The sequence below is a fragment of the Vicia villosa genome, linkage group LG4, assembly GCF_029867415.1.
Source record: "Vicia villosa cultivar HV-30 ecotype Madison, WI linkage group LG4, Vvil1.0, whole genome shotgun sequence".
NCBI classification, from domain to species: Eukaryota; Viridiplantae; Streptophyta; class Magnoliopsida; order Fabales; family Fabaceae; genus Vicia; species Vicia villosa.
The window spans coordinates 124806003-124821904 of NC_081183.1; the positions used below are offsets into that span (position 1 = coordinate 124806003).

General features: G+C 35.5%; 1 pseudogene; it reads right to left on the reverse strand.

Moving 5' to 3' along the window:
• Positions 1–453: 453 nt before the first annotated feature.
• On the reverse strand, positions 454–14545 carry LOC131597809 ((-)-germacrene D synthase-like; annotated as a pseudogene).
• Positions 14546–15902: the final 1357 nt, after the last annotated feature.

A 15902-nucleotide genomic window follows, 5' to 3' on the forward strand; every position in this document is an offset into this window, starting at 1 on the left:
ATAGGAACCTTCCATTCCACTTCGTGAGTCTGCTTTTAACATTCCGAACCACCTCCTTCCACATGGCTTCCTTTCTTGGACTATCACCTACCAGAACACCCAAAAATTTAAACGGCATAGAGCCAACACAACAAGATAAGAAACTAGGCACATACTCCATCGATCTTTCGCTAATATTAATGCCAAAGATGCTACTCTTGCAAAAGTTCACTTTCATACCAGACATATGCTCGAAACCTCTTAGTATAGCCTTTAAACTCCACATGTTGTTGTTCCCTCCTTCTCCGAATATTATGGTGTCATTCGAGAATCGTAGGATATCCACGGAATCTCGTTCACCAAAACTGAACCCCCTATAATCTCCCATTTCCACCGCTTTCTCCATTAAACTAGATGATGTGTTTTCTTTATTTTAAGTAGAACTATAATGCATATTAAAACTAAATTTCTCACTCAAACTAACACTGGATCTACAAGTAATTGTTTAATGAATGTTTTGATTTCTCCTTCAGGATGTGTGAAGTTATCTTTATCTTTATCCATAAAACGTGAGAGGTTTAGAGTACGTTTTAGAAAAGACATTGGAACTTGAGTTGGCATAAGACACTCTTTATTCATATCTTTCCATGCCCTAACAATTTTCTTTCAACCTTCTCGAATGGCAGATTCTCTTTAAACTTTATGTTTGTTCATATAGCATTCCAAGAATGAAGAAATATGATCTCTTTTGTGTTTAAACTATATAAAAATAATAATAATTTTTGTAGATGTTTACTACATTGTATGAATTAAAACAAATATTTTTTAGGGTTAAATATGTCTATAGTCCCTATAAAAATATTGACTTATAGTTCTTATAAAATTATTTTTGCACTCAGTTTTAGTTCTCTAGAGGGACTAAAACTGAGTGCAAAAATAGAGGGACTAAAACTAAGTGCAAAAGTAATTTTATAGAGACTAAAAGTCAATATTTTTTATAGAAACTAAAAACCAAAACTGAAATATTTATAAAGATCCAAAACAATTTAACCCTATTTTTTAACATAAACTTATTCCAAATTTTATGTATGTACCTCATTGGATACAATGTCATCAATTAGTCTGCCAATGACAATAGATGCATTGACAATTTTTGGCTTATTTGCTACCCAATTCAAAATGTTCTCTGTGACTATTTCTCCCATACCCATGAAACAAGTTGTCATCAAAAACACATAACCTGATGTTTCTTTCGATAGCTGCATGTACTCCTCTAAAGTTGGTTTATAATTATAGTTTAAACATCTAGCTTTGGTCATATAAGCTTGAATAAATTTCTTGAACTGCCACCAAAATATAATATATAAATAAATTTCTTCTTGTATTATAAAAAGTAATATGTAATTGTCTTTCTGTTTTGAGATAAAAATGTATTAGCATTAATTATTAATAAATGTTAATATAATATTTTTTTATTGAAATCATCTTTTTTTTAGATGTCAATTTTTTAGATGTCAATAACAATACCCTGATGAATGAAAACTTATTTAACATAAAATCTGATAAATATATAATAATAATAATAATAATAATAATAATAATGAGAAAAGGACAAGAATACATACTTCATTTGCATGGTAGTTTAAGGCATATAGTTTTCCTCTCATCTTCATTTCTTCATTGATTTCTTCAAATTGAAATAAAATTATTCTATAGAGAAACTTCATATAAGTTGGAAGATTATCTGAGCAGTTCCACCTGAAAATCAATTTCAGATGACATATCCAGTAAACTCATTATTATATAAAAAAAATTATTCAAATCTTTATTACTATTTTTACTATTTTTTACCTATTCAATATATCATACACAAACATAAAGTTGTAACTGACCTTTTAATTGTATTAAGAAAAAGTTCTAATTCATCGTATACATCATATGTATCATTAATAATGGTTAGTGTGATAATTAACTTCATCATGATTTTTCTTATTGTAGAATATCGATGTTCAAAAAATATTGTCAAAGCCCAAAAGCAAGTTTTTGTCAGTCGATCTCGTGCATACGGTAATTTATTATGCACATCCAACTCATTCCACCATCTATCAAGACAAAAAGGAAAATATTAGTCACAATAACTACTCTAATTTTGTTCCCAGTTACAAAGGAGTGTGTGATGGACATCCTTACTTACTTGCAAAAAATACCAAATTCATTTTTACATAAGCTTTGTAGCATATTGAAGTCTAGTTTTTCCAAAAGAAGTAAACTTTCAATATGGAAAGGATCTTGCTCATATATGGAAATGAATCTTCTTGCCTCAAGCCTAGGTAAGTTCTTATGAATAGTTTGCCTTAAGCTATGTTTGACTTGTGTGGCATGAGAATGGTTTGATTGGTGGGCAACGGACTCAAGATGAGTTATAGTAAAAGCCAAAGCCTCTTCCAAAATGTCTTCTCCATGAATCATCAAATGTGTGGCTTCATATAAGTAGGGATGGCAATGGGTAGGGTTTGGACAGGGTACTATAGTACCCGTCCCCATACCCGCAGTTTAAAAAAATCCCCGTACCCGAGCCCAAACCCGTGTGGGTATCAATATTCATGCTCGTACCCGTACCCTATGGGTACCTTAATGCTCATACCCGTACCTATTTACCCGCATTTAGAGTAAAATTAAATCGTTTAATTACAAAATATCATATAATTTAAGTCTTTTTAACACTATTAAAAAAATTATGTATGTTATTGTTGAGTTAAGAAACAAATAAACACTTTTATCAAAATGTGTAATGATTTAATAGCGATATATTTTTAAAAAAATTTAGAATCATGCATTTTTATATAATAATATAAATGAAATTATAGAAATATGTAGTGTGGGTATGGGGCGGGTTGGGTAGTAAGGTACCCGTACCCGCACCCATACCCGCATATTTTAATGGGTAATTACCCGTGCCCGTGCCCATACCCATTTTTATGGGTATTTACCCTACCCAATATGGGATTTTTTGTGGATACCCACTGGGGATGGGCCAAATTGCCATCCCTACATATAAGCTTAACATTCCCTCAACATCCTTGATAACCGTTTCACTAAAATTTCCTTTGTCATCCTTGAATTTATTGAATATATCTAATGTTTATCAAATCAACCATAATAATGAATACCTATTAGAAACAATGCAATTTTTTTAATAGGAAAGAGATCTATTAAAAAGGAGTAGAAAGGATACTCAATCCGATACAATAAAACAAAAAGACTCTATCTCCAGAAACAGAGGAGAGGATGAGTATTCCAATAGTGAAAATTACAACCATCATTAATGGAGCTACAAGAGGAAAGCCAAATCCATGTTCTAAAAACAATGGGTGTCATACAATCATCGAAAGAAGGGGCCGCTTGATTGAAAATAACTTCGTTTCGCAAAAGCCAAATACTTCAATTCAAAACTAACCAAGTCACTGACAGAAATTTCCTGTTCAATGCATTCTTCACTTTCTCCACATGATAGAAGAGAGTTTTGAGCTCCTCCAACATCAACTCTTCGATGGGGCCTAACCAAATTTGCACTCTTCGCCAAATATTATTCGCAAAGAAGCAAGAGCCAAATAAGTGAGCAACGGTCTCATCATTACCCATACATAAAACGCAAAGAATACCTATCTATGTTGCGCTTGAGCAACATATCTCAGGTAGCTAACCTTTTAAGGAGAAGTTTCTAGCAAAAATAAAGCAATTTGGGAGGAGCCTATGCCTGCCATAACTGGTCCAGCGCCCTCACATTCTCCGCGTCACTCACCAGCCCCAGATTGACAGTTGTGAAAATTAGTCGTAACATGTTTTGAACGAAAACTCTCCATCTTCTATCACCGACCATTCGCAACCATCAATGGTATCCCGTGTCATACCCCAAAATTTGCCTGATCAAATCTGCGTCTTTTTTATCAGGGGCCGGAATTAGGAGTCATGGGGTTTGACATTCCCATTGTCAAACCCACCCTCTTATAAAATACCCTGAGTTAAGATGAGGTTTAAAGTTATAAGGTGCTGGAGCCCAGTCATCTGACCCATCTGTGCCATCTTCGAGATTTTTAGTCCGTTTCACAATTGATCATATAGCTTATGATTTTTTGTTGGACTATTAATTTCAATATTTGATTTGATCATTTTTAACTATTATTATTATTAATTAGTATTGTCTGATTATTAATTTTAATATTTGGTTTGATTATTTTCTATTATTAATTATTGTTATTGTTAATTAGTATTAGTTATTATTAGGATTATCTTTATTATTAAATATTATTAGTACTAACTATTATTATTAATTTCAATAGGTTTATTTTTTTATTATTTTAATTATTATTTATCTTTTGAAATACTAAATACAATACAAAAAAATTATGAAACAAATAAAAAAAATAAAAGAGAAAGAAGCTTTGTTGTCCAAATGGGCCAAGGAAGAGAAATGTGAAAGATGGTTCAAGGGAACAAAAATGACAAGTTTAGAATCCATGATCAAATAGAATCATGATTCTTCAATGACAAAGATTCTGATTGAGTCTTTTAACCTAATTGAATCATGTATAAATGAGAACAACTGCAGACGGGAGAAAGGAGGATTGGCAGCACAAAACGATTGGTGCCGAAACCAAAATTTCAAGGGAAAAAATCAGATTCGTTTTCCTATTTGCAGTCGAATTCAAAGATCTTTGAAGGTTCAAATAGGATCCTCGAGTACTTTTGATCCTTTCCCAATCAATATCGAAGCATCAAACATTTGGAATTAACACTCACGAATTCACGGTTTGCAAGAAATTTTTTTGATCTCGTTTACTTCCTTACGCGCATCAAAAATGCATTTTGATTGTATATTTGTGTCTCACGTAATGTTCTAAGTGATTCTGGAGTTTTAATTACTTTCATTCGCTTGTATGAGGAATATACCATGGCTAGGGTTTTTGAGCTTGAATTTGGGAATTTTGTATTCAGGAGAAATTGGACCAAAATAATTGCACAGTCATGATTAGGGGACGATTTAGAGTTGAATTCTGGCCGTGTATGTGATTTATTGTTGTTGTTTCGTAGCTTTGCGTTATGCAGGACCTATGGCAACGCTGCAAAAACCGTGGGCAAAACTATGCCCTTTTCCAGATAGCGCAATGGGGAAGATGAAGTCCTGCGCGCGATTTGTTTTTTAAATATTTGTATTTCATTCAAATCAGGTAGTGTGCAACATTTAATCAACATGGAAGGGCAGCGCAGGTGGTCTTCTTTAATACAAATTTTATCCTTTCTAAGAACCTTTTTAGGTAGTCTTTTCTAAGACATGTATCAGCCTTTTCAAAAACCCCTTCAGGTAGTCTTCTTTAAGACATTTTTTTTCTAAGAGCCTTTCTAGGTAGTCTTCTCTAAGACAATCATCGCCATTTCCAAAAACCTTTTTAGGTAGTCTTCTTTAAGACATTCTCTTTCTAAGAACCTTTTTAGGTAGTCTTTTCTAAGACACTCATCGTCCTTTCTAATAACCTTTTTAGGTAGCCTTCTTTAAGACATCTTTCAGCCTTTGTAGGTAGTCTTTTTTAAGACATCCTTCAGCCTTTCCAGGGGATCTTCTTTAAGAAAAATGTCTATCCTTGCTAAGAACCTTTTTAGGTAGTCCTTCTTAAAGACATCTTTCATCCTTTTCAGGTAGTCGTCTTTAAAGACATTCCTCATTCCTTGCTAAGAACTTTTTTTAGGTAGTCTTTTTTAGACATCTTCCAGCTTTTCCAGGTGGTCTTCTTTAAGACGAATTTCTCATCCTTTTCTAAGAACCTTTTCAGGTAGTCTTCTTTAAGACAAATTTTCATATTCATTCCAGAAACCTTTTCAGGTAGTCTTATAGAAGACATTACTTCGTTCCACTCATCAATCAACATATACATAAGCATTACCCGCATACATAAACAATTACAAAGCCAGCATAAGCATAGTCATGGTGTAGGTGCAAATATGATTTAAACAGGCTCAATAAGGAGATAAAATCTTGGGATCGACATCAGCATCAGCCTACATACGTACGCATTAGTATATGCATATCATCTAGTGTATTCACATACTACAAAAGCCCAGTTTCCGACCCAAGTGTCGTGAGTTTCCAACCCTCGCGTTGTGACTGGTGTGTTTTCCGACCCACGTGTCGTGAGTTTCCAACCCTCGTGTTGTGATCGGTTTGCTTTCCGACCCTCGAGTCGTGAATGTCCGACCCTCGAGTCGCGAGCGTCATCTTCGTACATCTACAGGATACCGTCAAGGACTTTATGCAGATAAACTTGCTAGCGCTATAGCAAGTGAATCTTTTTGGTGCAGGTAAGTTTGCTAGAACTATAGCAAATAATTCCTATTAGTGAAGGTAAACTTGTCCAAACCAGGACAAGTGACTTCTATTGGTGCAGGTAAACTTGTCCGAACCAAGGCAAGTGACTCCTATTGGTGCAGGTGAACTTGTCAGAACTATGACAAATAATCCAAATGGTGTAGGTGAAATTTATTTGAACCAGGGCAAATGATCCAAATGGTGTAGGTGAAATTTGTCCGAACCAAGGCAAATGATCCAAATGTTGTAGGTGAAATTTGTCCGAACTAGGGAAAATGATCCAAATGGTGTAGGTGAAATTTGTCCGAACCAGGGCAAACAATCCAAATGGTGTAGGTGAAATTTGTTCGAGCCAGGGAAAATGATCCAAATGGTGCAGGTGAAATTTGGCCGAACAAGGGCAGATGACCCAAATGGTGTAGGTGAAATTTTTCCGAACCAGGGCAAATGATCCAAATGGTGTAGGTGAAATTTGTCCGAACCACGGCAAATGATCCAAATGGTGTAGGTGAAATTTGTCCGAGCCAGGGCAAATGATCCAAATGGTGCAGGTGAGCTTGTCAGAACTATGACAAGTAATCCTATTGGTGCAGGTGAACTTGCTAGAGCTATAGCAAGTGATCCTTTTGGGGTTCACAAACTACGAAAACTTACTAGAACTATAGTAAGTGGGGTTCACAAACTACGAAAGCTTGCTAGCGCTATAGCAAGTGATCCTTTTAAGTTTATCATGTTAGTCCCTCGGCAGTGATCTACTTCGAAAGAACAAAGGGGTTTTACAAAGGGGTTCATGAAGGGTTTCTTCAATGGGGTTTATCATGTTAGTCCCTCGGCAGTGATCTACTTCGAAAAAAACAGAGGGGTTTTATAAAGGGGTTTACAAAGGAGTTTCTTCAATGGGGTTTATCACGTTAGTCCCTCGGCGGTGATCTACTTCGAAAAAAACAAAGGGGTTCACAAAGGGTTTTACAACATGGTTTTACAAAGGGTTCCGTAATTGGGTTTATCAGGTTAGTCCTTCGGCAATGATCTTCTCCAAAACTTCATTGATAACAATCAAAGGTTTTATCTTTCTCTTTAGAGTTACTAACATACTTCAACTAACATAACTAACAATCATGCATCATTCAATGATATACCTCATTCATACATAATGCATATACATACATCGCATGCATCATAACATTCATAAAATTCAGGTTGCCTTTTTAGGCCGTACTACAATCAAAGCAAGGGGTTCCTTTCGAAAGCATCTGCTTCACATTATAAAAAAGGAGGGGTATTTACCTTGGGTGGCATCTGTAAGCCCATCTCCCACGGAAATTTTTCCTGACAAATGAAAATTTCAGGGCATTTCAGTGTCCAATCATCTTCTACCTTTAGATCACGATAGGCAGACGTGCCTATCTGACTCTTTAGGTTTAAGAAGATTGAACATGGGCAGCTGTCATACCCCAAAATTTTCCCGATCAAATCTGCGTATTTTTTCATCAGGGGCCGGAATTAGGAGTCATGGGGTTTGACATTCCTATTTTCAAACACACCCTCTTATAAAATTCCCTGAGTTAAGATGAGGTTTAAAGTTAGAAGGTGCTGGAGCCCAGTCATCTGACCCATCTGTGCCATCTTCGAGATTTTTAGTCTGTTTCACAATTGATCATATAGCTTATGATTTTTTGTTGGACTATTAATTTCAATATTTGATTTGATCATTTTTAACTATTATTATTATTATTATTAATTAGTATTGTCTGATTATTAACTTTAAAATTTGGTTTGATTATTTTCTATTATTAATTATTGTTATTGTTAATTAGTATTAGTTATTATTAGGATTATCTTTATTATTAAATATTATTAGTACTAACTATTATTATTAATTTTAATAGGTTTATTTTTTATTAGTTTAATTATTATTTATCTTTTGAAATACTAAATACAATACAAAAAAATTATGAAACAAATAAAAAATAAAAAATAAAAGAAAAGAGAAAGAAGCTTTGTTGTCCAAAGGGGCCAAGGAAGAGAAACGTGAAAGATGGTTCAAGGGAACAAAAATGGCAAGTTTAGAATCCATGACCAAATAGAATCATGATTCTTCAATGAAAAAGATTCTGATTGAGTCTTTTAACCTAATTGAATCATGTATAAATGAGAACAACTGCAGATGGGAGAAAGGAGGATTGGCAGCACAAAACGATTGGTGCCGAAACCAAAATTTCAAGGGAAAAAATCGGAGTCGTTTTCCTATTTGCAGCCGAATTCAAAGAGCTCTGAAGGTTCAAATAGGATCCTCGAGTACTTTTGATCCTTTCCCAATCAATATCGAAGCATCAAACATCTGGAATTAACACTCACGAATTCACGGTTTGAAAGAAAAAAATTTGATCTCGTTTACATCCTTACGCGCATCAAAAATGCACTTTGATTGTATATTTGTGTCTCACGTAATGTTCTAAGTGATTCTGGAGTTTTAATTACTTTCATTCGCTTGTATGAGGAATATACCATGGCTAGGGTTTTTGAGCTTGAATTTGGGAATTTCGTATTCAGGAGAAATTGGACCAAAATAATTGCACAGTCATGATTAGGGGACGATTTAGAGTTGAATTCTGGCCGTGTATGTGATTTATTGTTGTTGTTTCGTAGCTTTGCATTATGCAGGACCTATGGCAACGCTGCAAAAACCGTGGGCAAAACTATGCCCTTTTCTAGATAGCGCAATGTGGAAGATGAAGTCCTGCGCGCGATTTGTTTTTTAAATATTCGTATTTCATTCAAATCAGGTAGCGTGAAACATTTAATCAACATGGAAGGGCAACGCAGGTGGCTGAGGCGCGTCGTTGGTAAACCAAAAAACCTGGGTTCGATCTCCAGGTAACGTGCATTTTTTTCTTAATTTGTTTGTTAGGACCAACTCTCGAATCAGGCGCTGCACACCCCCTGAGGACCATCATACGTCCTCACCTATATGCCACATGATCTCACTACCATCTGGATCTAACGCGCCCAAAGTTGAGGGTTCACCATGAACACCCAAGGGCAGCCACACAGGATTACATCCCAGGTTTCTTTTACTATTTTTATATTTTATTTACATATTACTTGTATAATTATTTAATTATAAATATATTAATGTATATATAATTTATTCTTGTTCTTTCTTTAATTAGGGTTAGGAGTATAACATTTTCCCCGATTATTTTGATTATATCGATTTAATCTATTTAATTAGTTTTAATTAATTTAAATGGTTAAAAATCACAATAAAAACCCTAGAAAGGTTATATGCATTAGGGTTTGCCCGATCCCATTGCCCATTTGGCAAAGAAAACATTAACCCTTAATTAATTCTCTTCTCGACCCGACTAAATCTATTAGTCACATTAGACAAGAGATAAAAAATATCAAATCTAAAATACATTCAATTTGCTGCCCGCGACGATCGAATCTATCGATCAGAGTAACCAGCAATGCACAATTCAATATGTTAATTATAATGATCAAACCTATTGATCATCGCAACTAACATTGACATATTAAATCAGGGTTGTACGCCCAAAACATCTAAAACACACTAAACCACGATACTACGGACTTTCATCCCTTCCATACTGCGATGTTCAAACTACGATAAGGTAATTCAAAATACCTTCGAACTTCGCATTTCAAAAAACTACGATAGGCCATTCAAAAAGCCTTAAAACCACTTCATCTAAAATTCTAAGGCGTACAACCCTGTGCCTGAACTACGTTGACTTTGATTCTCCATAAGGAGATACGTAGGCACTTGGATAACCAAGGCGAGTCCCCTTCCCTAAAACCTCAATTCAGTTCAAATCTCACTTTTCGCCCTTTTCATTTCTTTAGCTATTAAATCCTAATAATTTTAGCCATAAAACTGTTACCTTAGATTTAAAGCCATAGGAAAGGGTTGAGCGTGCCTAACACCTTCCCTCGACCTGATTATAATAATCTTACCCCGATCTCTTAACTGCGTAGGGTTTCCTATTCGCCCTGGTAGAATAGGTGGCGACTCTAAAAACATTAATTTTTAGGGCAGGTTGCTACATCCCGGCATAAAGAAAAATCAAATAACATATCCGTAATCTCAACGTTGAGCGAATGGTTAGAAGGATCATCCATATCGATAACAACCCCTAAATTCCAGTTCCAGATTTGATCATTCCAATACCCAGCAGTAGCCACACTACAACATCTGTTAGTGGCTGCAACGAAGCCTCGGGAAACGCATCTCTTAGAGCTTGGTTACACATCCAATTCGACTGCCAAAATGCAGTATGATGCCTATCAAACACATGACAATTTATGGCACCTGTAAAACATAATTCATTAATACTAACAACGTTATCGAATAATAACAAGTCATGCCACCATATTAAGTCCTTATTGCTGATCACATAATCGTCCCCGTTGAGCACTTTAACAACCAGATTATCATATCTGCTTCTTAGCAAACAGATCCAGCCTGTGTCCTACTCTTTAACAATTCTCCATTTCCACTTATTCAACAAAGCCATATTTAGAACCATGACATCCTTAACGCCTAAACCTCCTTTTCTCTTGGGACAACAAACTAATTTCCAACTGATCCAGTGGATAGAACGATGACCTTCAATTTTATGCCATAAGAAATTGCTCTGGATTTGACGAATATATTTAATCACCTTTGATGGGGCTTTGTAAAAAGATAGATTATTAATCGGTATGGCATTCAAAACCGAATTGATCAGCATAACTCGACCCGCCATACTCAAATGCCTACTGTTGAAAGTATTTTTGGGTAAATATTTTCGGTAATATATCGTATCCACAGGGATTGGTTAATATCACTGCCGTTCTATAGTTGTTTATTTTGAGTTAGGAAAATTGAGTTTGGTTTGTTTTATACTTCTAATAATATCAAAAACAAATAATAAATTAAAAGCAAGTAAAGGACTTTGTGTTAACAAATAAAGAAAGATGTTGAGCCTTTAGGGTTCATCAACCTAATCCTATACAATTATCAATTAATTCACAATAGAACAATCCTTTGAATCATTATCTTCACTTATCCTCAAATAAGATTCCATGTCTGCAAATCAAATTAGATAACTTTTACCGGTATGAGATTCGATCTCTCCAAATATCAATAACGATAATAGTAATTAAGCACGATAATTATGAAAACCCAATTACAATTCCATCTCTGCAAATTGCAATTGAATCAATATAGTAACCTAGGGCAAAAGTTAAATCCTTTCTTTCGATCAAAGATTCAACGATAATTTAAGAATAAAAACAAGATTTCTTATTGATAATGAATTCAAATAATTGTTCACAGGAATTAATCAATGGTAATGTATATTCATAGGTTAACTACTACCTTAGACTCAACAAGAGGGATTTAGCTCTCCATAGACATGAAGAACACACAAGAATTAATAGAAGGATTCATCTTCATCAATGGAATGTCTTCAATTGGTAAAGAATTGGCCTTCAATTGTTGTTCTTGATTGCAAACTCAGAATGCTCTCCTAATTTCGCTCTTCACAAAGTTCTCTAACCACCCTTTTCTCTTGGAAGCTAGGGCTTTTAAACAGAATTTTTGGGCTTTTAACGCCGAGGCCGCGGCGCGGCAACGGGCTGGCGCGGCGCGCTTCAAAACAGAAATGTTTCCGCGGCGCGCTCTAGGACTCTCGCGGCGCGCTCTTTGCAATTTCCATCCTTTTCTTCTGCCTTTGAGACTTCCAGCTCTCTTTCCTCCTCATGTTCTTCTCAAGCTTCAATTCAGCTCTAAACCTGCAACAATAACACCCACAAGTGATTCGATTTGCTTTACGCACGAACTAAACTTGTTCAGTTTAATTCTTAATAAAAACCTATGGATTTATCACAATTTACATTAGTTTAGAGAAGAAATCACTTATATTAACACATGAATTTACCATTAATTTACTCCTAACAAACTCTCCCCAACTTAGAGTTTTGTTTGTCCCTAAACAAAATTACTTACCTCCAGCAAAGTTTACCGACAATCAAGCAACAAGTTTTTCAAAAAGTTTTTCTCAAGTGGTTCAATCCAGTAACTAAGTCAAATACTCCTCTTCTACCTGCAAACTCAGAATATACACATGAAACAAACGTTGAAAGCAAATTACCTCCAGAAGTTCACAACACTACACAATTGTAATTGAATCAGCACTAATCACTCTCATCAAAAAGTATGATGAATAAAAGAGGGGTTAAACACTCATCCAAACAATTAGATCAACAAAGATCCATATCATACGTTCACCAAATTGTCAGCATCAAGTCTTGTGGAATCTGAGAATCAGAAGGTCTTTCTCGGGTTGTAATGTGGTTTAGATTCAAAGAAAAGAAGATAATCAAGGGTTGTTCCTAATATAGGGAAGCATCCAATTCATAACTTATTTCTTTTTCTCTAAAACTCTACTTCCTCCATCTTTTTTCATTCATTCGTAGCTTGATTCTTCTTTTTCACTTTTTTTTTTCAACAATCTTTATATTCTAACGTTGTTACTTCTCTTTTTTTTTTTTTTTTCAAGCTACGACTTTTTTATCTTTCACCGATTACCATAAGTACTTACTCTTCTTTTGAATGTGACTCTCCCCAACTTGGAGATCAACCTGTATTTAGATTATATGAATGCTCCCCTACTTTCTAAAATAGGTCAAAGAGAAAACACATCACCAAATTTTATGGTTGATGGTCCAAAACAAAACTTTTTATTGAGATCAAAACTCACCAGGTATTTTCCTTGGTGCATATTATGATGCTTATCTTGACCTCAGGCTCAAAGAATGGTTAGCAACGGATCACACTCTCACAGAAGCAAATAAGTTTTTTCATTGGAATAGGCTAAAAGAACTCTCAGATTCAAACAAGTGCCTAAATCACTTTCACAGATTTCCACAAACGATGCAACAAACGGTTTAGCATGATACAAACACGTCAAAATAATTGATGGTCTCCTACATATAGTAAACAATGGAAAGCTTTCCTCACAATGGTTAAGGCTAAGCTGATCCAACAAACAATGTACCATAAAGAACTTCTGACAGTATTTACTAACACCTTAAGTTTCATTGCACACATTAAGAGTTTGAGTTTGAAAATTCATACCTGCTTTGTTACTTATTGAAAAAGAAAGTGAAACTGAAAAATTTTGAACATTCACTTCCTACCACTTTTCATACATGTTGCTTCCTTGCTGATACTTCGCTTGAGATTCCCGCTTTGTTATGGGACTACCTACTCTAACTGGGAGTACAAAAAAACTAAAACTGAAAGAATAATTTTAGCCATAAAACTGTTACCTTAGATTTAAAGCCATAGGAAAGGGTTGAGCGTGCCTAACACCTTCCCTCGACCTGATTATAATAATCTTACCCCGATCTCTTAACTGCGTAGGGTTTCCTATTCGCCCTGGTAGAATAGGTGGCGACTCTAAAAACATTAATTTTTAGGGCAGGTTGCTACATCCCGGCATAAAGAAAAATCAAATAACATATCCGTAATCTCAACGTTGAGCGAATGGTTAGAAGGATCATCCATATCGATAACAACCCCTAAATTCCAGTTCCAGATTTGATCATTCCAATACCCAGCAGTAGCCACACTACAACATCTGTTAGTGGCTGCAACGAAGCCTCGGGAAACGCATCTCTTAGAGCTTGGTTACACATCCAATTCGACTGCCAGAATGCAGTATGATGCCTATCAAACACATGACAATTTATGGCACCTGTAAAACATAATTCATTAATACTAACAACGTTATCGAATAATAACAAGTCACGCCACCATATTAAGTCCTTATTGCTGATCACATAATCGTCCCTGTTGAGCACTTTAACAACCAGATTATCATATCTGCTTCTTAGCAAACAGCTCCAGCCTGTGTCCTACTCTTTAACAATTCTCCATTTCCACTTATTCAACAAAGCCATATTTAGAACCATGACATCCTTAACGCCTAAACCTCCTTTTCTCTTGGGACAACAAACTAATTTCCAACTGATCCAGTGGATAGAACGATGACCTTCAATTTTATGCCATAAGAAATTGCTCTGGATTTGACGAATATCTTTAATCACCTTTGATGGGGCTTTGTAAAAAGATAGATTATTAATCGGTATGGCATTCAAAACCGAATTGATCAGCATAACTCGACCCGCCATACTCAAATGCCTACCTCTCCACTTTGCCAATTTGGACTTTATCTGACTGTGGTGTCGTTTTTTTACCTCCCCGTTTCACTTGGGAGGACGGCACGCTAGACCCTTCACACGAAATTTGGAAGGAGAATGCGCCTGGGATGGGATGAATTTTGTTTTAGTTCTTCCTACGATATCATACGAACTTTCTTATTTGTCCTACGAGTAGGAAAGGGGGAAAAAGATCTCAACTAAACCCTAGGAGTTTGCTAAGTGTGGGGATTTCACCTAGACTAGAAATTCTGGAGGTCGGGGGGTCGGTTATACATAGGGAAGAGTTTAAGCACCCTACATATCCGTAGTACTCTACGGGAACCTTCTCTGTGTCATTGTGATTGTGTTTGTTGCTAATGATTGGGAAAGTTTCTCCTTTGTGTTAGGAGAGAGAATTGAATTGATTTAAAAAAGACAGACAAACAGACAAAAGGACTGACTATTTTTGGTATTTTATTAGCTCGCTGAGATTCCTTGTGAACCTCATGCCTACATATCCCTAGTGGAAGTCAGAGCTTAATGTAGTTCGGGGAACTAACTAGGGAAATTAATTATTTTTGGTGCCTTGCTTGAAGCTCAAGGTTGAAGCTTTGAATTAAATCTCTGTTTACAATAAAGAGACATGAAATCATCTTTAAAGAGAGGTATTTCTACTATTCCACCACAAACATTTTAAAAGTGACAGAAAAGCTAAAAAAATGATGTTTCATTAAGAGGGGAGTCTACTTGGTTGATCAAGTATGACAGTCATCGTGCCTCTTAAATGAAAGATTCTCAACCAAATTAGGGAAAGGGTCGTACAAGTCTGGGTATGTTGCCAGAGCATGCCTTTCAGTGTCCTAAATGGGAGAAATGATGATTTGTTTGAAATGATTATTGTTTGAAATGATTGTTTGTTTGTTTGTGGTGAGATAAGAGAAATATCTACCTATGAAGATGAGCTATGTCTATCTATTGTTGAAAGATTTGATTTTTTAGCTGGCTTCCATGAGGCCCAAGCTCGGGGCTTTTGATTGGTTTATTATTTGTTGAAAGAAAAACCCTATTGGGGAGAATTTAGACTAAGGAATTTTTGTGTTCTGTACAAAGCCCAGAATTGAGGCTGACTTTAATTGGAAAGTGTTTATTTTGGTGGATTTTATTTGGTGTTCTGTACAAAGCCCAGAATTGTGGCTGACTCTACTTAGGGAGACTCTATTTGTGTGCCTTGTACAAAGCCCAAGGTTGTGGCTGACTGCTAAGGATAACTGAGTTTTTAAGACTACAGATGACTCTATTTTGTGTGCCTTGTACAAAGCCCAAGGTTGTGGTTGACTCTTAACTGTGA